Source organism: Caretta caretta, chromosome 6 (assembly GCF_965140235.1).
Source record: "Caretta caretta isolate rCarCar2 chromosome 6, rCarCar1.hap1, whole genome shotgun sequence".
Taxonomy (NCBI): Eukaryota; Metazoa; Chordata; order Testudines; family Cheloniidae; genus Caretta; species Caretta caretta.
In genome coordinates this window covers 22,680,714-22,703,405 of record NC_134211.1, presented here as the reverse complement: position 1 = coordinate 22,703,405, position 22,692 = coordinate 22,680,714, and positions in this window count along the sequence as shown.

Here is a 22,692-nt window from a genome sequence, read left to right as displayed (position 1 = left end):
ACCACCTGATTTCTTTAAATAAAGATTAGATGTCAAAAGATATGCACAGGTTATTGAGCTAGATTCAGGAATCACTGGATGAAATCTACTGCCTGTGTTCTTTGAGTGTGAACTTCATGTAGTGAAATGACATGCCATCACTGTATGTGGTGGACCATGGCATTGGAAATAGAACAGTAAGGAGCCTAAATCTCTAAAAACTCCACTGCTCAGCAGACAAGTTAGTTGTGTGTTTACATGCAGTGTTGAGTTTGTCGAGGGACAACTTTTGTTTTCCCCAGGGAAGTGGGTGGCAGGTCTCTCTTTTTTTCTGGAGGGAAGAGGAAGGAAGTGAGAAATGGAGGTGGCAGATTTTACCTCTGCCACTCTGCTCTCCGGGAGGGGCAGAGGGAACCAGCAGGGTGACAGCTCTTCCTGTACAAGAAAGGAGGTAAATAGGGGACTCCTAGTTGAGTAACTCTTCTCCCATTATGTGCCAATGCCGTTCCAACTACTGTTGGAAAAATGCTTCCTAAATGATGGCCAAGTTCCTCTGAAACTGATTTTAATGAGGCTGAGATCTAATTTAATTCTATTTGCTATATAAATACAATAAATCAGTAGGGCACCTAGAGCCTTGGATAGGCATATTTATTATTTTAAATCTAAATCAATAAATACACAAATTCCTGTAAGGTCTCTGGATCGACATCTGTAGTTTGCTGGGCTGAAGTTAAGGTTCAGACCTCTTTGAGGACACTAGTTCAGCAGTTTTAGTATGCTGGGCTGAAGCCAAAGTCACAAGTTTTCATGAGGGCACTGGATCAGCATTTCTAGCTTGTTGGGCTGATGTGAAGTCTCAAGCCTCCATGATTTCACTGGCTCTGCACCTCTATTTAGCAGTCTGGGATGGTGTCTAGGTAGGCAATTCTCTGAGGTTACCTACTGCGCACCTCTGACTTGCTGATGTGATTTCAAAGAAGAGACTTTTGTGAAGATTACTGGTTCAGCCCTTTACCTTGTTAAACTGACGTCAAAGCATGGGCCATTGTCAACTCACTGGCTCAGCAAGTCTAGCTTGCTGAGTTCACTGGTGTAGCAGCTTTTGAATGCCGGGCTGTTGCCACAGAAATACATAAACCCTTCTGAAATTACTAGATTAGCATATCTAGCTGCTTTCTGGGCGGAAGTCAGAGAACGAGTCTCAGTGAGGTCTCAAACACAGCACATTGATCTTTCTGGGATTGTGCCAAGGAATAGACCTATGTGATCTCACTGGCTACTGGGGGCTAGATTGGCTGCAAAGCAGGCTGCCAAGGTTTCCGATCCCCATCTACTTCTCACAGCTACCTGAGGATTTCCTTAGTTCTAGTATCTCTCAGAGCTGGGCAGGTACTGAGTTGGAAAGATGTCAACACAGGCTGCCTCGCATATGCTCATTCACCTCTCTTCTGGCCCCAAGCAGCAGCTGTGGTGGCAGCAACAGTCATACATTTCACCGCTGGAAAGAAGACATATGTGTGTGTCAGCTGGGGAGAGAGGACCTTTTGGGGAAATAGCATTCAGAAGAGAGATGTTGTGTTGGTAAGGGTAGCTTCCTCAGATCCAAAGGGTTATGATTAGGGCTTGTAGTAAATCTTCAAAGTTCACAATTTTGACAAAGAAGTCAACGTTTTTATGAAAATGTTTTCCCTTTTTTTGTCACAATTCAAAATTATGATGAAAAATTATTTGAAATTTTTCAACATTCAAAAATTTAGCAACAAATGCATCATTACCAAAACATCCCATGAATTGTTCATGAAAATATATTCAGTTTTACTGCCAGCTCTAGGAAAGTCCTAGTTTACTTTTACAACATTAAACAGTTAAGAGTGGTTTGGGGGTTTGTATCAAGTTCTCTGTGACTCCTGCTCATTGTACTAGCCTATTAAAAAAAAACACTTACCCTTTTATTAAACACTTAGTGACAGAATGGGAAACAGTTAAAGAGTTTGAAAGTTACAAAGTAAGATTTCCTCATTGACTTTTTCCATTATTCCTTCTTCCTTTAGTTGTATAAAGTCTTTTAAACAGAAAATTCCATATTTAACAGTTTAAGTTGGTATTAAAAGTTCTTATTGGGGAAAACAGTCTGTTCAGACGTTCTTGCATTGCTTTTGAAGCCCAATCCTGCTTTTTTTTAAAGATAAGCTAAAACAAAACATACTTGGCATGGGGGAGAAAGTGCACAAAAGACAGAAATAGACAGCTTCTATCTCTGTATATTTCTTGCTTGCAGTCTAGCTGCTGGAAAATTACAGGCCCAGCACATGGGATTGAGCTAAAAACATTATTTATAAGCTTGTCTTTCTGATTATAGCATGGTTGCGTGCAGCTTGATTCTTATTAAGCGCAGGCAAAAAGAGAAAGACAGGAAAGATGTAGAAGAAATGTGCGTGCTTAAGAGGGTGGGCCCTGGAGATGACAAACTTGGGAGGGGAGAAAACAGGAACCTTAAATTCACCTCGTGGGTATTGCTTAGAATTCAGCCTAGCTCAGTGGAAGTGCTGATGTGATCTGGCTCTCTCTCTCCTTGGCCCCAACCCCGCAAGCACTTATCCAGATGGTTAGCTTTACTACTATGCATAGCCCCAGTAAAATCAACAGAGATATTCATCATTTTGAACATTTGAAATGTTTTAAAGATTTTGTGAATTTTTTTTTATAAAAAAAGAAAAAATGTTGAATTTTGCTGCACAATAAACACAACTTCAAATTTCATTTTTTTCCATAAATTTTTTTTTTCAATTTTTGACCAGCTCTAGGGGGGTGTCTGTGTGTGTGTGTGATAGAAAAAAACACTGCAAAGGAAAATATGTAAGACATAAACACAGGCACTAAATGCTGTAATCACAGTTTATGGTTACTGTGTAGGGTTACTACAGGGTAGAGTTAAGGTTCTTTGGCTGCCATAGCTTGTCTTTTCATACTTTAATATTCTTGAATTTCTTTTAAGTGTAAACCTCGAGGTTTCCTGGGTTTGTAATACTTGGTTTGGGGATAATTAGCTTTTACCCTTAAATTAGTGATATATACTCTTAACCTTAACATAATTTTTATCTTAGATATACATTGGCTTCTGTGGCAGGCTGAGCTGGATTTTGCCGTCTAAGCTGTATTAGAATTGGGGCAGAGCTGTCATTTATGTCTCCTCAAATGCACAGCTAGACTCTATTCAGTCCATTTCTCCAGGGCTCTAATAAACAGATCTTTTAAACCTAACCTTTTTTAAAATTACTACAAAGTTCTATGTCTGGAAATCCCCTTCTCTGTTGAAAATACAAGTGAGCAAATATTTGATGCAGGAATTAAACAGGACCTTCCAGATTTTTACAATGCTTATCACTGCTCTGAATTCCTATTACTCATGAAAGATATATTTAACTGCACTTCCTTACTAAAAGAGGTTTAAGTACTTATGGTTACCATCTGTGGGGGGAATGGACTTTGACTTCAGAAATTAAATAAAAGATACCAGCCTAATAGATATGCAATAACCAGATGGCCCAGTTAGCTTCCAGACACCAGCTCCTTCCTCTATTATTTCATCTGTCACACGAGGCTGGGTTTTCCTTTCTTTTTTCACTTGCCTGCAAAGCAACTGGAAATTAGTTTGATTTGTTCATCTTTTTTATTGTAAAGAGGCCCAAAATATGTGTAGTTTATTAATAAAAATAAATATTTAATGCTTATTGGGGCTGCATGCTAAATTATCAACAGCCAGTAGAGCAAAAGTAGACCCCCTGTGGTAGCCAGGCTTCAGGGCTGAGCATACTGAATTGCAGACTTTGTCTCCTAGTCCTTGTTCCGGGCATCATTCTTCTCAACAAGTCAGTAACTATGTAACAAGGAGGAAACTTTGCTTGGTTCAATTAGCGGAGTTTCCAAGGAATTCTAACACTGAAGTGGTTCTGCCTCTTCTGCTGCAGATCTCAGGGTAATCTCAGGAAGGCAAAAGGCATCCATGCAATTGACATTTGCCTCTGCTCTGATGCCTGGCCCCAAGCATGGCCACCAGCCCGTGGATAGTGTGGCTGGTCCTGTAGTGCCCCCGTAGAGGATTCCACAGTGCAGAGAGGTAGGACAGCTTAAAGTAATACTTATATTAATGCACTTCTGCTGATTTCCTATGTATGTTTTGGAGGAGATAATCCAGAGCTCAGCCTCTTATTGTCCTCAGCCTGTCACCTTGTCAAGCTGTCTGGAGTAGGTTGTGACAGGGCAGACTGTCAAGGAACAGGGCACAAACCCCAAACTGGTTGTATGTCTATAATTAGATTTCACCAACCAAGTAACAAGTAACAAGTAACCAAGTAACAAGTAACAAGTAACAAGTAACCAAGTAACAACTCCCAAAGCACTCTAACAGCCTTAACATGGAGTCACAGACAGTCCCATTGGGTACTTCTCTATATTGCCACTGAGGCAAGCCTGCCTTTGTGATAGGTGGTCCCTTACACCAAAAACCACAACAATATTCAGGTTATTACCAGTCACAATGGACCAGTCAGTTACCCAAGTCAATTGTACCTTAGGTCTCTCATCAGAAATAATGCTTGTAGCTAATCCTGTAATAAACTAACTAAAGATTTATTAACTAGGAAAAAGAAATGAGTTGTCTACAAGGTTAAAGCAGGTAAACATACACACACAAATGAGTTACAGTCTTAGGTTTTAAAAGGTAATAGATACTGATGTAATAAGCAAGCTCTGTTTGTCCTTTAGAGCTAATTGAAGCTAAGCAGCTTGGGGATCCCTTGCTTATGCTTAGAAATATTTCCTTGTCCAAATTCTAAGCAGCATAATGATAACAATTCCTCTTTGACAGGGATTTTTAGCCCTGCCTCCAGTGTGCCCTGTTCCTTGACAGTCTGCTCTGTCACAACCTACTCCAGACAGCTTGACAAGGTGACAGGCTGAGGACAATAAGAGGCTGAGCTCTGGATTATCTCCTCCAAAACATACATAGGAAATCAGCAGAAGTGCATTAATATAGGTATTACCTTAAGCTGTCCTGCCTCTCTGCACTGTGTAATGCAATGAGGGCTTGTGTACATACCCTCTTCATTGGTGCGGGGGAAGCAATCAACAAAGTCTTTTGTTCACTGATGTTCCACAATGGTTTGTCTGGTGTCTGTTGGCCTTCTTTTGTTGGGGAAGAGATGACACCTCTTGCAGTAAACTAGTATTTCATACTTGGTAATGCTTCTCTCCTGACTGTGGGGTTTTACAGTTTTAACAAACACTTTTATATTAAAGAACAAACACTTAAATATTACCTTATAATATGGTACACAGATATTATAAGTAAGCCTATGTTTTAGTCACAGGTATTTTTAGTAAACAAAAATTCATGGCCTGTGACCTCTCCATGACTAGCCTATACCCCTGACTAAATCTTGGGAGTGCCACAGGTGCTCGTGGGGGACTGTGAGCACTTGAGGGGCAGCGGCCAAAGGGGGCAGCATGGATGCTTGGGTGGGAGTAGCCTGGGACCCCCGCTGGTGCTGGGGGGGGGGGAGTTGGTGGGGTTGGCAGGCTCCCTACGTGGCTTTTTGGAAGTGGTGACATGTCCCTCCCTAAGCTCCTAGCTCTGCAGACTGCCAGCTCCGCAGCTCCCATTGGCTGGGAACCACAGCCAATGGGAGCTGCGGAGGCAGTGCCTGCAGGCAGAGGCAATGCACAGAGCTAGGAGCTGAGGGAGGGATGGACATGTTGCTGCTTCCAGGGAGGGCCCCCCCCCACGCCAAGGTAAACACTGCCCAGAATCCTCACCCTCACCCCCTCCCACGCCCCAGCCCTGAGCCCCCTCGCACACCCAAACTCCTCCTGCTGCTGCTGAGGTGTGGGGGATGGTGTCACGAAACTGCCCCAGAAGCAGCTGGTGCAACTGGCCCAGGGGCTGCCTGAGCTGCTCAGGCAGCTCCTGAGCTAGCTGCACAGGCCTCTACAGAAATCAAGGAGGTCACAGAAAGTCACAGAATCCGTGACAAACTTGCAGCCTTAATTATAAGAACGACTAATGCATGCAGCAGCCTACAAGCATTTCATAAAGTCTAAACACTAATTACATTCTTATAACTCTAATATCTATTTTAACAATACTAACACACAGGCAACCTCGATCGGTTTCCAGCTATGCATTTACCAGTGTTCAGTAAGGGGCCTTGGCATGAGCTGGCACCTGCTCTGCCAGCATCACACACCTCTCCACTATTTCCACGTTTGTGGAACCTCTATGGAGAATCTTCTGGGCCAGAGAAAAGAGGAGACCATGCTGCTCAGGCAGCACTCCACTCTTGTCTTCCCCATCTAATTTAGGATTTTCTAGAGTACCCATCACCAGCTAGTGTGTATATATATATATATATATATATTATAGATTTCCCCATACTGGGTTTGAATCAGAAACTTCAGATGAAACCCAGGAGTGGAAACAATCTGAGCCAAAGCTAATGAAAAGGATAATGCTAATAATTCATGTAGATTTAAAGTTCAGGCTAACTGCGAAGTTCAGATCCAATGTTCTGATCCGGGGTTTTGGTTTGGCTAATAATTGAGATAAGGCAAGGTGTAAAGATCAGATCCACAGCTTGTGTAAATTGTTGTAACTCAACTGAAGTCAAGAGTTATGACAATTTACAGCAGGTGAGGTTCTGGCTGGTGGGTTTTAAAATGGCCATGCCTAGTCCACACTGACTGAGCAAGCAATGTCTAAACTATGATGTGTGGAAACACATTAAACCCCAGAAATACTTAAAATCATTCTGACATGGTTTTATCTGCTGTGTAAAAAGATCCAGAATCTTCAGCTGTTGCTATTAAGTAAAGAGAACCCACCAGACTGTCATACCTTAATCTTTCGCCTTATATTATACAGGATATAGTCATAGCATTGCCTTTTATTTTATGTCTTCTGTTGACTCTGTGTGACTCATATTTTATGACCTTACAGAGGAGATAACAATCTGTGTATCAAAAGGCTAAACCAATTAAGAAAAGCCCTGCTGCTGATAACCTGAGGTGAGTATTCAAGGTGGTGTTTTGAGACTTTTGGTGTCTAATCACTTCTGGCTTCTTACTGAGGAGCTGTGTGAAATTATCCAGCCTTTGGCAAACTTTGCCTACAAAAGATGTCTATTGCGTCTGAAGATAAATTGTCCTTTACTTGTTCACTGCACTGGAAGGCGGGGCCCATCTGCTTGTGGGAATCAGTTTTCTAAGCACTTAGTATTGGCATATTTGTTTTCCCATCAGATACGATTTAGTGGTTTTGTATTTTATGTAGTCTGTAGAAGACAGAGAAAGAAAAGTGCTGTCTTACCCAGAATAGAAACGTGAGTTCCTAAATTACTGGCTTAAATGTTGATTCACTTGTTTTCTGACCAGTAAAAGTCAGCAATCTATACCAAATTGGGGCAACTCAGTTTTCAAAATTGTAAATAGCAATTTCCACCACTTCCATATCTAGCAATTTTACAAGATGCAGTATTTTTATAGAACCCCAAGAGGGCCAAACTCAGTGAAACCAATGTGATCCCTCTGATGTCAAAGCCACTGCACCAGAGTAATAGAGGAGAATTTGGCTCATATGTTTTGATGCATAAGATCTCAATGAAAAAGGTCCCTTCTCTAAGGGCAGACATTTATTGTCAAAATGTCTAGTGAGATACTGCCAACAGCTGAAGGAGCCAAACTCATACTGTTGTGCCCTGAAATTCAGGATCTCTTTCATTCAAAAATGGGTGGTTTTTGTTTTGTTTTGTTTCCTCAAAGATAACTCTTTCATGTAGGACGAACAGAAGTTTATGCCACGCTGAAATGTCCACTATCGACTATTCTGTATTCTAGTACTCTGCAACCAAGTCTTTCCGTTTCTCTTTCTCTAACTCTTCACTATATACCTGAGGGATTATATATCCCTTCTCGTGCCATGTAACAATGACACCATCTCTTTATAAGGCACAATACTAATGATATCTCACAGCCTTTTTTCTTTCGCTTATATTTAGTATAGTAACAAGTACTGCAAGCAGGATCATGTATATAGCTTGCCTACAACTCACATGCTATAGCTGCAGTATAAATGGTTAGTGATTACTAATTAGATCACTCAATCATTAGTTCTCTTACTTTTTCATATAGTGGGCCAGATCTGATGACAGAGATCCTTTCATGGGAAACTCCCCACTGTAAACTCCACACTTTCTCTGCAACAGAAAGTTTCTTGGTTAGAGATTGACTCATACCCAAATCCAGATTTTGGGGAAGACCTGATATGCATCTAAATTCCATGACGGAGTCCTGTTTCTATGATGCACCAAAGCAAAATTGCAGAACCACCATCCCAACAAACTTTAGGAGAGTTGAAATCTGGGTCTGGATCTAAACATGGCAGCTAAGATCATTCTGTACTAAGGACAGATTTGAGAAGACAAAGTAAAACAAATTCACTTTAGTTCAAAAGGTGAGGATGCCCACCATTTTGTATTAGTACATAATTCCACTCCTTGGACAAAGGACTTCTTATTTATTAGATAAAATCTCCTGCTGTTTAGTGTCTGCAGTACTATGTAATGTACTTCGCAGTTTGGTTCATCTGCCTGTTGCTTTGCTACCCCATCAGATGTTGGTGTCCTGTCTCATCCACACATTTGACCACTGTTGAATTTATATGAAGATAAAACTTGGCAAAGGGAGAGATGAAGCAGCCATGTAGGGTGCAGAGGTACTTAAGGTGTTTTTGTTTTGCATTTGGTCAAGAAAGCCTCTGGAATCCCTAAAAATGGTTTGAATTGAGTTACAACCAACAGGAAGTATCGCTCCTTGAAGAATGACAGAAGTAGCACCCCCAGGAAGTTTTTTCTTGGAAAACCCTGAGGTCACAAGTTGAGAACCACTATTCTACATCAGTGCAGTTCTGTGGTGCCTAGCAACGTGCAATCAAAACAGAATTTGCATAACACTCATTGTAGGGTGAAACACGCCTTGTAAAAATCTTCTAAATTTGATTTTGCTGTTAGGATTGCAATCTGTTATAGCAGGGCGGTGTGCCATTAACCTTTATTGACTGCTTCATCTGAAACTTTCACAATGGAACATGATACAACAGTCCATAAAAGAAACAACTGAATAAGAGATTTATCTGACAGCATGAAGGCAGAGGAGGCAATAGCGACAGCTAGACTGTGAGAAAAAGAGAGACCAAGAGTGTGGTTGTGATATTCAGATGCCACGGCGATAAGTGCAATATTAAAATCTAGCTAGACCAGCTAAATAGGTAGATGGGTCACATTAGAACAAGATATTGGGAATTTGTAACTCCTGAGTTCTAATCCTGGCTCTGCCACTGATTTGCTATGTGACTTTGGGCAAGTCCTTTCAACTGTCCCTGGGACAGATCCTCAGCCAATGTAAAATAGTGTATCTCCATTGAAATCAGCGATGCTACACAGTTGAAGTAGCTAAGTCTCGCTGTGTGTAAAATGGGCCTAATGATGCTCATTCACCTACCCCACCAGGGTGTTATGAGAATTAGTTAATGTTTGTAAAGTACTTTAAAAATGGGGTTAGAACTCAGGACCTTTAATCTTAGTAAAGTTATAACACAATCTTGAGCTGAAAATAAAGGTGCATTAGCCAGGAGCGATAGCTGACTCTGATCCTCTATCGACTAGCCACTAACCACACATATAGCCACACTCCTCTTGTCAGACGAAGCTTCTGCTAAGTGTCCAAGGTCCATTGCTTTGAAACCTTCCTCAGCACAGATTGATGGAGGAGACCGAACTTGAGACTTTCAGCACCAAAAGCGCAAGCCATTTGAGCTAAAAGAATCACTTAATTAACTGTCAGCACGAATAGGCTCTTGTTCACTGCTTTTAGACAGACATTGCAGTGGGGCATCAAACATCACTTATATAGCATGTTACATTAGTTTTAAAAAAAGTATATCTGTTTTTCTCACAGTTCAATATATGTTTGAAGTTTCTCTATTTATGGGTTTATTTTTCTTAGATGCAGAAATAAATCTGTCATTACAGGCCAAACTCTTACAGCACCTTTGCTTGCACACACCTACTTTCATTTTCAATACAAACACGATAAGTGAGTCACTACCCACATACTGTGGCTTCCTCCATCATTAGTTTAATCTGACAACACATCACTTTTGCTTTTGCCACACTCGGTGTTTCTTATTTTTTCCTTTGGATAAAGTGAGTGGGAACGCCAGACCTTCAAAGAGTCTTGTAGTACAATGAAAGGAGGCAGAACAAAATGGGTTTAATGATGACATTGCCAATAACTGTGTGTTACTGTAGCCGCTACACAATTAGAATATCGAAACCAGATGTTATACCAAGTATTTTCTTTTAAGGGGTGGGAAAACTTTGTGAGATAACCCTTGCCATTTAGAATTTGGGTGTATGCACACACCTATAAAATGGACTATATCAAACACTTGGCCCTATCCAGCAGTCTTTACATGGACAAAACTCCCATTGACTACTTTCCCCCACTCCTCATTGATATCTCTCTTCCAAAGAAAGGCAGTTAATGGACTACAACTCTTCTGAAGTTGGGGCAGTATTGTAGTTGTACTAGGATGATGTGAAGTTTATGTTCTTAATTTGGTGCCAAGATATCATGGTGATTCCTGAAATAAAGATGACTGAACAGATAAGGTGGAAGGATCAGGACCAAACATTGGGGAAAATCTGCACCTGGTGTAAATCCATGTATTTCCACTGATGTCAAACTGTAAACATTTGGTTTATTGTATTGTTTTCTTACAGAAAGGATCTAAAAGATCAAAGGGCTCTATTTGACCTTTGAGTTTTGTCATGAATCATACAATATCATAGTTCAACATGTTAAACAACACGACTTATTTGTGATCTCTTGACCTTTTGGAAATGGTAAGTACGGTTCTCAAGCTTGAAAGATGGATAGCACTGGGGTAGAGGATATTATTGAGTTCTAGCAGATATATTCTATAGCAATTGTACACCCAGTTCTCCATGTGCAGGTTTCCATTGTGAATCCATGTAGTCATAGGTCCATGCTTCATGACACCATTCTCAATTCCTCCTTTATGGTAACTTGGATGGAAAGTATGCAGAACACAGCTCTGTTCCCCAAGGGTTTTGGATTACCGACCATCACCCTCCCTTATAGGATTTGTCTCTTTCACCACACGGCAGAACCATGAGTTCCTGGCTTTTGGGCCCTATGCACTTATGGGATGTGGACAGGACTCCATGTACCTGTGTAAATATTCACTGCCAACTGCTGAATTTGGGCTTGCCATGAGGTTGGAGGAAAATCCCACATGAATCTCCCTGATACTCTTTTGTATTGTACTACTGTATTTAAAAACTTCAGTGTGTTGCTACCTGAAAACTGAGTTGGACTGACCATCATTTTAATAAAAAATGTTGATTAAGGGCTCCATTGTCCCTTGGTCTGTGTGGTTGCTCAGTAATGCACATACCCCTGTTTTCCCGCATGGCCTGCCTGGACCTGGGATTTCGACAGACAGCAGTAAGTGTTTGCTACTCCTTCCGGCCTTTCTACACTACGAAATTAGGTCGAATTTATAGAAGTCGGTTTTGTAGAAAGCATTTTTATACAGTCGATTATGTGTGTCCCCACACAAATGCTCTAAGTGCATGTAGTCGGCGAAGTGCATCCACAGTACCAAGGCAACTGTCGACTTCCAGAGCATTGCACTGTGGGTAGCTATCCCACGGTGCCCGCAGTCTCCGCCGTGCATTTGAATTCTGGGTAGAAATCCCAATGCCTGATGGGGCTAAAACATTGTCGCAGGTGGTTCTGGGTACATATTGTCAAGTCCCCCTTCCCGCCCTCCCTCTGTGAAAGCAACGGCAGACAATCGTTTCACGCCTTTTTTCCTGGGTTACCTGTGCAGACGTCATACCACGGAAAGCATGGAGCCCGCTCAGCTAATTGTCACCGAATGTCTCCTGGGTGCTGGCAGACGCGGTACTGCATTGCTACACAGCAGCAGCTTATTGTCTTTTGGCAGCAGACAATGCTGTATGATATGGTAGCCATCGTCAACGTATTCCAGGGTGCTCTTTTAACCGACCTCAATGAGGTCAGGAGTGCCTGGACAAACATGGGAGTGACTCAGCCAGGTCATTACCCTTTTAAGTTTTGTCTCATGGCGATTCAGTCCTACTGACAGTCCTACTGCACCGTCTTCTGCCGAGCACCGAGGGGATGACGATGGCTAGCGGTCATACTGCACAGTCTGCTGCCAGCAAGATGTATAAAGATAGATGAAGTGGATCAAAACAAGAAATAGACCAGATTTGTTTCGTATTCATTTTCTCCTCCCTCCCTCCATGAAATCAACGGCCTGCTAAATCCAGTTTTGAGTTCTATCCTTGAGGTTTTGAGTTCTATCCTTGAGGGGGCCATTCTGTTTCTCACAAAGCCACCCCCTTTGTTGATTTTAATTCTCTGTAAGCCAACCCTGTAAGCCATGTTGTCGGTCGTCCCTCCCTCTGTCAGAGCAACGGCAAACAATTGTTTCGTGCCCTTTTCCCTGGATTGCCCGAGCAGGAGCAGACACCACAGCACAGCAAACATGGAGCCCGTTCAGCTCACCACAGCAGTTATGATCATTGTAAACACCTCGCGCATTATCGTGCAGTTTATGCAGAACCAGCACCTAAAAAACCAGGCGAGGAGGCGACAGAGGTGTGGTGATGAGGACATGAACACACTTTTCTCTAAAACCACGTTCCCCCGCAATTTGGAGATCATGGTGTTAATGGGGCAGGCTCATGCCGTGGCACGCCGATTCTGGGCCTGGGAAACAAGCACAGAATGGTGGAACCGCATTGTGTTGCAGGTCTGGGATGATTCCCAGTGGCTCTGAAACTTTCACATGTGTAAGGGCACTTTCATGGAACTTTGTGACTTGCTTTCCCCTGCCCTGAAGCACAAGAATACCAAGATGAGAACAGCCCTCACAGCCCACAAGCGAGTGGCAATAGCCCTGTGGAAGCTTGCAACACCAGACAGCTACCGGTCAGTCGGTAATCAATTTGGAGTGGGCAAATCTACTGTGGGAGTTGCTGTGATGCAAGTAGCCAACGCAATCATTGTGCTGCTTATATCAAAGGTAGTGACTCTGGGAAATGTGCAGGTCATACTAGATGCCTTTGCTGCAATGGGATTCCCTAACTGTGGTGGGGCTATAGATGGAACGCATATCCCTATCTTGGGACCGGACCACCAGGGCAGCCAGTACATAAACCTCAAAGGGTACTTTTCAATGGTGCTGCAAGCACTGGTGGATCACAAGGGACGTTTCACCAACATCAACGTGGGATGGCTGGGAAAGGTTCATGACGCTCGCATCTTCAGAAACTCTGGTCTGTTTAAACGGCTGCAGGAAGAGATTTACTTCCCAGACCAGAAAATAACTGTTGAGGATGTTGAAATGCCTATAGTTATCCTTGGGGACCCAGCCTACCCCTTACTGCCCTGGCTCATGAAGCCGTACACAGGCACCCCAGACAGTAGTAAGGAGCTGTTCAACTATAGGCTGAGCAAGTGCAGAATGGTGGTAGAGTGTGCATTTGGATGTTTAAAGGGTTGCTGGTGCAGCTTACTGACTCGCTCAGACCTCAGCAAAACCAATATTCCCATTGTTATTGCTGCTTGCTGTGTGCTCCACAATCTCTGTGAGAATAAGGGGGAGATGTTTATGGCGGGGTGGGAGGTTGATGCAAATAGCCTGGCCACTGAATACGCACAGCCAGACACCAGGGCAGTTAGAAGAGCACAGCAGGAAGTGCTGCACATCAGAGAAGCTTTGAAAACCAGTTTCATGACTGGCCAGGGTACTGTGTGACACACATTTGTTTCTCCTTGATGAAAACCCACCCCTTGGTTGCCTCTAAATTCCCTGTAAGCCACCTGCCTTCCCCCCTTCGATCACAGCTTGCTTGCAGAGGAAATAAAGTCACTATCATTTAAAAAACATGTATTTTTTGTCAATTAATTATAAAAGTAGGGAGATAACTCACCAGGTAGCCTGGTGGGGTGTGGAAGGAGGGTAGGAGGGAAGGAAAAGGCCACTTTAAAACTTGTTGAATGACAGCCTTCTGTTGCTTGGGCTGTCCACTGGGGTGGAGTGGTTGGGTGCCCGGAGCCTTCCCTCACCCCGCGTTCTTGGGCGTCTGGGTGAGGAGGCTATGGAACTTGGGAAGGAGGGAGGGTGGTTAAGCAGGGGCTGCAGCGGTAGTCTATGATCCTGCTGCCATTCATGAACCTCCACCAGATGCCGGAGCATGTCGGTTTGATCCTGCAGTAGCCCCAGCATTGCCTCATGCCTCCTCTGATCTTCCTGCCGCCACCTCTCCTCACTTTCATTGGCCACTGTCCTGTACTCTGCTATTGTGTCCCTCCACACAGCTCTGTCAGTGCTGGACGACTGCATGAGCTCAGAGAACATTTCATTGCGCGTGCGTTTTTTTCGCCGCCTTATCTGAGATAGCCTTTAGGATGGAGGAGGGAGGCTTGAAACATTTGCAGCTCCTGGAGGCAAAAAAGGGAGTGAAGTATTTAAAAAAATACATTTTACAGTACAATGGCTATACTTTTTCATGATGAACAACACTATTCACATTACATAGCACATGATATTTTGGTACAAGGTCGCATTTTGCATCTTATATTGAGTGCCTGCGGCTTTGGTTTTAGAGATCACACACGCAGTGCTGGGCAACAGAATTCGGCTTGCCGGCGGCCATGATAAGCCATAGTCTTTCGGTTTCAGCAACCTTCATAACAGCAGCGCCCTCCTTTCCCATACCAAGCAAAGCCTGTTGAGTTGGCCATTTAGTGCTGCAGTTTTCCTGTTAACGTGCAGCAGCAGAAACGAAACTAACCCCCTCTCCGCATCCAATTCTCTGGGATGATCGCTTTTCCCCTCCCCCCACCTCCTGGCTGGTATCAGGGAAGATCCCTGCTAGCCAAACGCGAACAGCTCAGCACCAATGCCCCGCCCCCCACCGCATGGCTAACTGCGGGGAGGATTTCTTTTCAGCCACAGGCAAACAGCCCAGTAGGAATGGGCACCTCTGAATGTCCCCTTAATTAAATTCCCCTATTTCAATCAGGTGACCATGAATGATATCACTCTCCTGAGGATAACACAGAGAGATAAAGAACGGATGTTGCTTGAATGCCAGCAAACACTGGGACCGTACGCTGCCAGGCTCTGTCATGCAATGATACCAGATTACTTGCTACTAGCATGGAGTGGTAAAATGTCCAACCATGGAGGACGGAATAAGGCTGCTCTCCCCGGAAACCTTCTGCAAAGGCTTTTAGAGTACCTCCAGGAGAGCTTCATGGAGATGTCACTGGAGGATTTCCACTCCATCCCCAGACACGTTAACAGACTTTTCCAGTAGCAGTACTGGCCACAAATGCATCCCAAGTCCTCAGGGCTACTTAATCATTAAAAAACGCTTGCTTTTATAACATATATTATATTTAAGAAGGTACACTCACCAGAGGTCCCTTCTCCGGCTTTGTTGGTTTGGTAGGGTATTTCAGTCAGGGTGATGAAAAGATCCTGGCTGTCGGGGAGAACGGTGTGCTGTGTGCTCTCCCCAAGCTCATCCTCCTCCTCCTCCTCATCTGCAAAATCCTCAGGCATGGCAGAGGGTACCCCATCATCAGAGTCCACGGACAGGGGTGGGGTAGTGGTGGCGGCCCCCCCTAGAATTGCATGCAGCTCAGTGTAGAAGCGGCATGTCTGGGGCTCTGTCCCAGAGCATCTATTTGATTCTTTGGTTTTCTGGTATGCTTGTCTGAGCTCCTTAAGTTTCATGCAGCACTGTGTTGTGTCCCTGCTGTAGCCTCTGTCCCTCATGGCCTCTGAGATTTTTTGAAATGTTTTGGCATTTTGTCTTTTGGAACTTAGTTCTGATAGCACGGATTCCTCTCCCCATACAGCGATCAGATCCAGTACCTCCCATTTGGTCCATGCTGAAGCTCTTTTTCGATTCTGGGACTGCATGGTCACCTGTGCTGATGAGTTCTGCATGGTCACCTGTGCTGATGAGCTCACCTGGCCAAACAGGAAATGAGATTCAAAAGTTCCCGGGGCTTTTCCTGTACACCTGGCCAGTGCATCCAAGTTCAGAGTGCTGTCCAGAGTGGTCACAATGGTGCACTGTGGGATAGCTCCTGGAGGCCAATACCTTCGAATTGCATCCACACTAACCCTAATTCAAAACGGCTATGTCAATTTCAGCATGAATCCCCTTGTAAAGATTCCTCCCCCACTCTGAACTCTAGGGTACAGATGTGGGGACCTGCATGAAAACCTCCTAAGCTTACTTTTACCAGCTTAGGTTAAAACTTCCCCAAGGTACAAATTAATTTTATCCTTTGCCCTTGGAATTTCCACTGCCACCACCAAACTTTAACTGGGTTTACTGGGAAACATAGTTTGGACACGTCTTTCCCCCCAAAATCCTCCCAACCCTTGCACCCCACTTCCTGGGGAAGGTTTGGTAAAAATCCACACCAATTTGCATAGGTGACCACAGACCCAAACCCTTGGATCTTAGAACAATGAAAAAGCATTCAGTTTTCTTACAAGAAGACTTTTAATAGAAGTAAAGGAATCACCTCTGTAAAATCAGGATGGTAGATACCTTACAGGGTAATTAGATTCAAAACATAGAGAATCTCTCTAGGCAAAACCTTAAGTTACAAAAAAGACACACAGACAGGGATAGTCATTCTATTCAGCACAGTTCTTTTCTCAGCCATTTAAAGAAATCATAATCTAACACATACCTAGCTAGATTACTTACTAAAAGTTCTAAGACTCCATTCCTGTTCTGTCCCTGGCAAAAGCAGCAGACAGACAGACAGACCCTTTGTTTTTCTCCCTCCTCCCAGCTTTTAAAAGTGTCTTGTCTCCTCATTGGTCATTTTGGTCAGGTGCCAGCGAGGTTACCTTTAGCTTCTTAACCCTTTACAGGTGAGAGGATTTTTCCTCTGGCCAGGAGGGATTTTAAAGGGGTTTACCCTTCCCTTTATATTTATGACACCCCTCGTTGGGGAGGAGTACAGAAATTGGTTTTAAGAGCCCTTTATGTCGAAAAAATGGCTTTGTTGTGTGGATGGGTGCAGGGTTAATTTGGATTTAATGCTGCTAAATCCGACATAAACTCGTAGTGTAGACCAGGCCTCCATTAAGCAGTGGGCAGAGAATGAGCAGAATATGGGCACTATCCCCTAAAGCACCAGCTGGCACAGGTATGGACCAGCAGCAAATTACTACCCCTCCCCTCTCCCTGGGGTAGCAGGAAGGGAATTGTGCTCTTTGAGAAGCAATTCTTTCCCTCTTTTGCTCCTGGTATGACTGTTCTACCCAGAGTCCCATGCAAAAAGGTAAAAGGAAAATCTAGCCCTAAATGAATCACATGAGTATTGTGCCAAGACTAGGTAACAAAGTGATGTGACACAGAGTAGCATTTCACCGTGTAATATGCGTCACATTGGAAATCCGATTCCCTTCCTGGTTTTGTAAATCATACATTTGTAAGGGTCACTTCAGAGAATCAACAGGTTTTTCCTTCTGCAAATACAATACTTAGAAGGAAACATCTCCAGCTTTAATTAAACCATCACAAAAAAGGAGTTTATAACTACTATGATAACGTGAAATTGCGACATGTGGAAAATAAACCTAACAACTAAGAAGGATATAAACAACATAATTTACAATACAATGCAGTGGTTTTAAGTCTCAGTTCAAGAAAACATTTTCTTCAGGCTCAATTCACTTTCATTCACACTTTAGTTCAGTCATCAGTTAAAGTAATAAGGCAGGTTTTAAGGTGAAATTTCAAGATATGGGCCAGATATGCTGCTAGTCTCCATCAGCATAGCTCTATTGATTTCAATGGCGCTACAATGATTTGCACCAGCTGGGCATCTGATCTGAAATGATCAGCAGCTTGGAGTAAGACAAGAAGAAAGTATGAGAGTTGGATCAGAACTAGTGAAAAAGTATTCCCTTCCCCTCCAACTCTGGAGAGTTGTGTGATGCGGCTAAGGTTGGAGGAGCAGAGTGCTCATCAGGGAGTAGATCAGAGAGGAAGAGTTGAATGAGTTCATGTGAGCTTGGAAAACCAAGGAAGCAATTTTGAACTGGATTTGAAGATAAACAATAGGGCAAAGCCAGCAATGGAGGATGAAGATGATATGTTTCCCTTAGAATCATAGAATCATAGAATATCAGGGTTGGAAGGGACCTCAGGAGGTCATCTAGTCCAACGCCCTGCTCAAAGCAGGACTGATCCCCAATTAAATCATCCCAGCCAGGGCTTTGTCAAGCCTGACCTTAAAAACTTCTAAGGAAGGAGATTCCACCACCTCCCTAGGTAACGCATTCCAGTGTTTCACACCCTCCTAGTGAAAAAGTTTTTCCTAATATCCAACCTAAATCTCCCCCACTGCAACTTGAGACCATTATTCCTTGTTCTGTCATCTGCTACCACTGAGAACAGTCTAGAGCCATCCTCTTTGGAACCCCCTTTCAGGTAGTTGAAAGCAGCTATCAAATCCCACCTCATTCTTCTCTTCCGTAGACTAAACATCCCCAGTTCCCTCATTCTCCCCTCATAACTCATGTGTTCCAGTCCCCTAATCATTTTTGTTGCCCTCCGCTGGACTCTCTCCAATTTTTCCACATCCTTCTTGTAGTGTGGGGCCCAAAACTGGACACAGTACTCCAGATGAGGCCTCACCAGTGTCGAATAGAGGGGAACGATCACGTCCCTCGATCTGCTGGCAATGCCCCTACTTATACGTCCCAAAATGCCATTGGCCTTCTTGGCAACAAGGGCACACTGTTGACTCATATCCAGCTTCTCATCCACTGTAACCCCTAGGTCCTTTTCTTCAGAACTGCTGCCGAGCCATTCGGTCCCTAGTCTGTAGCGGTGCATTGGATACTTCCGTCCTAAGTGCAGGACTCTGCACTTGTTCTTGCTGAACCTCATCAGATTTCTTTTGGCCCAATCCTCCAATTTGTCTAGGTCCCTCTGTATTCTATTCCTACCCTCCAGCGTATTTACCTCTCCTCCCAGTTTAGTGTCATCTGCAAACTTGCTGAGGTTGCAATCCACACCATCCTCCAGATCATTTATGAAGATATTAAACAAAACCGGCCCCAGGACCGACCCTTGGGGCACTCCACTTGATACCAGCTGCCAACTAGACATGGAGCCATTAATCACTACCCATTGAGCCCGACAATCTAGCTAGCTTTCTATCCACCTTATAGTCCATTCATCCAGCCCATACTTCTTTAACTTGCTGGCAAGAATACTGTGGGAGACCGTGTCAAAAGCTTTGCTAAAGTCAAGGAAAAACCCGTCCACTGCTTTCCCTTCATCCACAGAGCCAATTATCTCATCATAGAAGGCAATTAGATTAGTCAGGCATGACTTGCCCTTGGTGAATCCATGCTGACTGTTCCTGATCACTTTCCTCTCCTCTAAGTGCTTCAGAATTGATTCCTTGAGGACCTGCTCCATGATTTTTCCAGGGACTGAGGTGAGGCTGACTGGCCTGTAGTTCCCAAAATCCTCCTTCTTCCCTTTTTTAAAGATGGGCACTACATTAGCCTTTTTCCAGTCATCCGGGACCTCCCCCGATCACCATGAGTTTTCAAAGATAATGGCCAATGGCTCTGCAATCACATCCGCCAACTCCTTTAGCACTCTCGGATGCAACGCATCCGGCCCCATGGACTTGTGCACGTCCAGCTTTTCTAAATAGTCCCGAACCACTTCTTTCTCCACAGAGGGCTGGTCACCTCCTCCCCATGCTGTGCTGCCCAGTGCAGTAGTCTGGGAGCTGACCTTGTTTGTGAAGACAGAGGCAAAAAAGGCATTGAGTACATTAGCTTTTTCCACATCCTCTGTCACTAGGTTGCCTCCCTCATTCAGTATGGGGCCCACACTTTCCTTGACTTTCTTCTTGTTGCTAACATACCTGAAGAAACCCTTCTTGTTACTCTTAACATCTCTTGCTAGCTGCAACTCCAGGTGTGATTTGGCCTTCCTGATTTCACTCCTGCATGCCCAAGCAATATTTTTATACTCATCCCTGGTCATTTGTCCAATCTTCCACTTCTTGTAAGCTTCTTTTTTGTATTTAAGAGCAGCAAGGATTTCACTGTTAAGCCAAGCCAGTCGCCTGCCATATTTACTATTCTTTCTACACATCGGGATGGTTTGTCCCTGTAATCTCAATAAGGATTCTTTAAAATAAATAAATATAATATAATTATAATATAATAAATAAAATAAAAATATTATAATAAATAATAAATAAATAATAATAAAATAAATAAATAAGCTCTCCTGGTCTCCTTTCCCCCTCATGTTATTCTCCCAGGGGATCTTGCCCATCAGCTCCCTGAGGGAGTCAAAGTCTGCTTTTCTGAAGTCCAGGGTCCATATTCTGCTGCTTTCCTTTCTTTCTTGTGTCAGGATCCTGAACTTGACCATCTCATGGTCACTGCCTCCCAGGTTCCCATCCACTTTTGCTTCCCCTACTAATTCTTCCCGGTTTGTGAGCAGCAGGTCAAGAAGAGCTTGACAAGAGTACTTCCTCAGTACTTACACCAGGAAATTGTCCCCTACATTTTCCAAAAACTTCCTGGATTGTCTGTGCACCGCTGTATTGCTCTCCCAGCAGATATCAGGGTGATTGAAGTCTCCTATGAGAACCAGGGCGTGCGATCTAGTATAGAGCACTGATACTGATCTTGCATAGAGCACCTTCGGAATCCAGAAAAAATTGTAGTTTATACAGTGGAACACACAAGTAGATAGGTGGTATAACATGGTATACCTCAGCTGGATTTGGCCTTAGGTTTTAGGAAGAGCATACAATATTTAAGATGGAAAATTATAAAGACATCTTGAAGCATGAGGGGTAGGTCCTGTCTGCTAAGATTCAGGAGATGGAGTTCGGTAACCTACATTTCTCCCAATCCACTACATTTCTGATTTTTTAAAATTGTTTCCTTTGTGGGAAAGATTTTTCCATCTTTGGTTTTGGGACATCTGATTAGAGGGTGGAGAAAAAGATTTCCCTAATGTCATCTTGGGAAACGATTGCTCTGCTCTGCTTAACGTCTCTGACAGAGACGCATGAGTCATCCATTGGGCTGCCTCTGACAAGTTGAAGTAATGGAACTCTGTCTAGTTTTTTATGTCATGTAGCCTCTTTCTAACGCTGGTAACGGGAAAGGTAAGGGTCATTTGCAGCTCCTGGATGGATGACTAGACTCTTTGTGGGGCAGAGAGGAGGAGGAGGGGTTCAGTGAGTGAGTGTGGGGAAGTTTATTGACCACAGTAGTATTTACCTGCCTGACTAATGCACACTCTTGATGCCATTTTCAAGGAAGCTTCACCTCTTTTGTATTCTGACTCACCTTGTGTAAAGCCATTGATTTTCATTTGCCTAAACTGTTTATTTCATGTTAGTTTAACCAAGAAAGCAACAACATCTCAAACTTTAGCAACTAACGCAATTTGGTGCATGGAAGTCTTGGTATTCCTTTCCTACTAATTGGGCTTCCCTTCGTTGTTTCTCCCAATAAGGCAAGAAAGGAAGACCATGCCGAAAACAAGCCTTCAGTCTCTGAAGAACAGGCCAGATCCTCAGCTGACATAAAAAAAGCATTGCTCCTTTGACTTCAGTGGAGCTACCTTCAATTTAAACCAGCTAGCTCATAAACTCTTTAACTTGACCCAAGAGAAAGTATACAGATAATAGAGGTCCACTGGGCTAAATTCAGCTTCGAAGATAAACTCCCAGTTAGTGTTCATCAAGATCATTGAAACTAGTGGGGAAAAGAATCCAAAAGGAAAGTCAAAGTCATTAATTCTTTTTTCTTATCCCTGGACAGTTCAGTTTAAGGTGGGAGAGCTGCATCAAGACCAATGCATCCCTTAGCTATTTTAAAAAATCAATTAAGTATAAGTCTTGTGATACTGAAACAACCAGATTTTTCAGTAGGACTCAGGACATGCAAGTTCCCGTAGATAAACAATACCTCTCCATCACAAATTCAGGTTTGGATATAGGTACTTCCAGAAACAAAGCCTCTGAAGGCAGTGTTGTCTAGTGGTTAGAGCATCTGACCAGCACAGAGGAGAACTGGATACTATTCCTGGCTCTGCCATTGATCTTGGGCAATTCACTGCAAATTCTTGCCTCAGTTTTCTCAATCTGTAAAATGGGAATAATGATACTGATCTCATTTGTAAAGTGCTTTGATATCTAAGGATGAAAAGCACTGTACAAGAGCTAGATATTATTCTGACAAACCAAATTACATGTTTCCACAGTGTCTGTAGATGGGCAGAATAAGACTAAATGGCTACACTGGGATTTGTGAATCTGTGAAATTCATACCCTGTAAGGAGGATGCTTGGGAGTTGATTTTGGAATAAACATAGGGGGAAATGAATAATACGAGTAAGCATTTGTACTGAAGCTAAAAAAAGGTATAGATTTTAAGAGAGTTTGAATTTTCCTGGTGCACCTATATCGTTAGTTGATTCTCATTTTCTCCTTAAT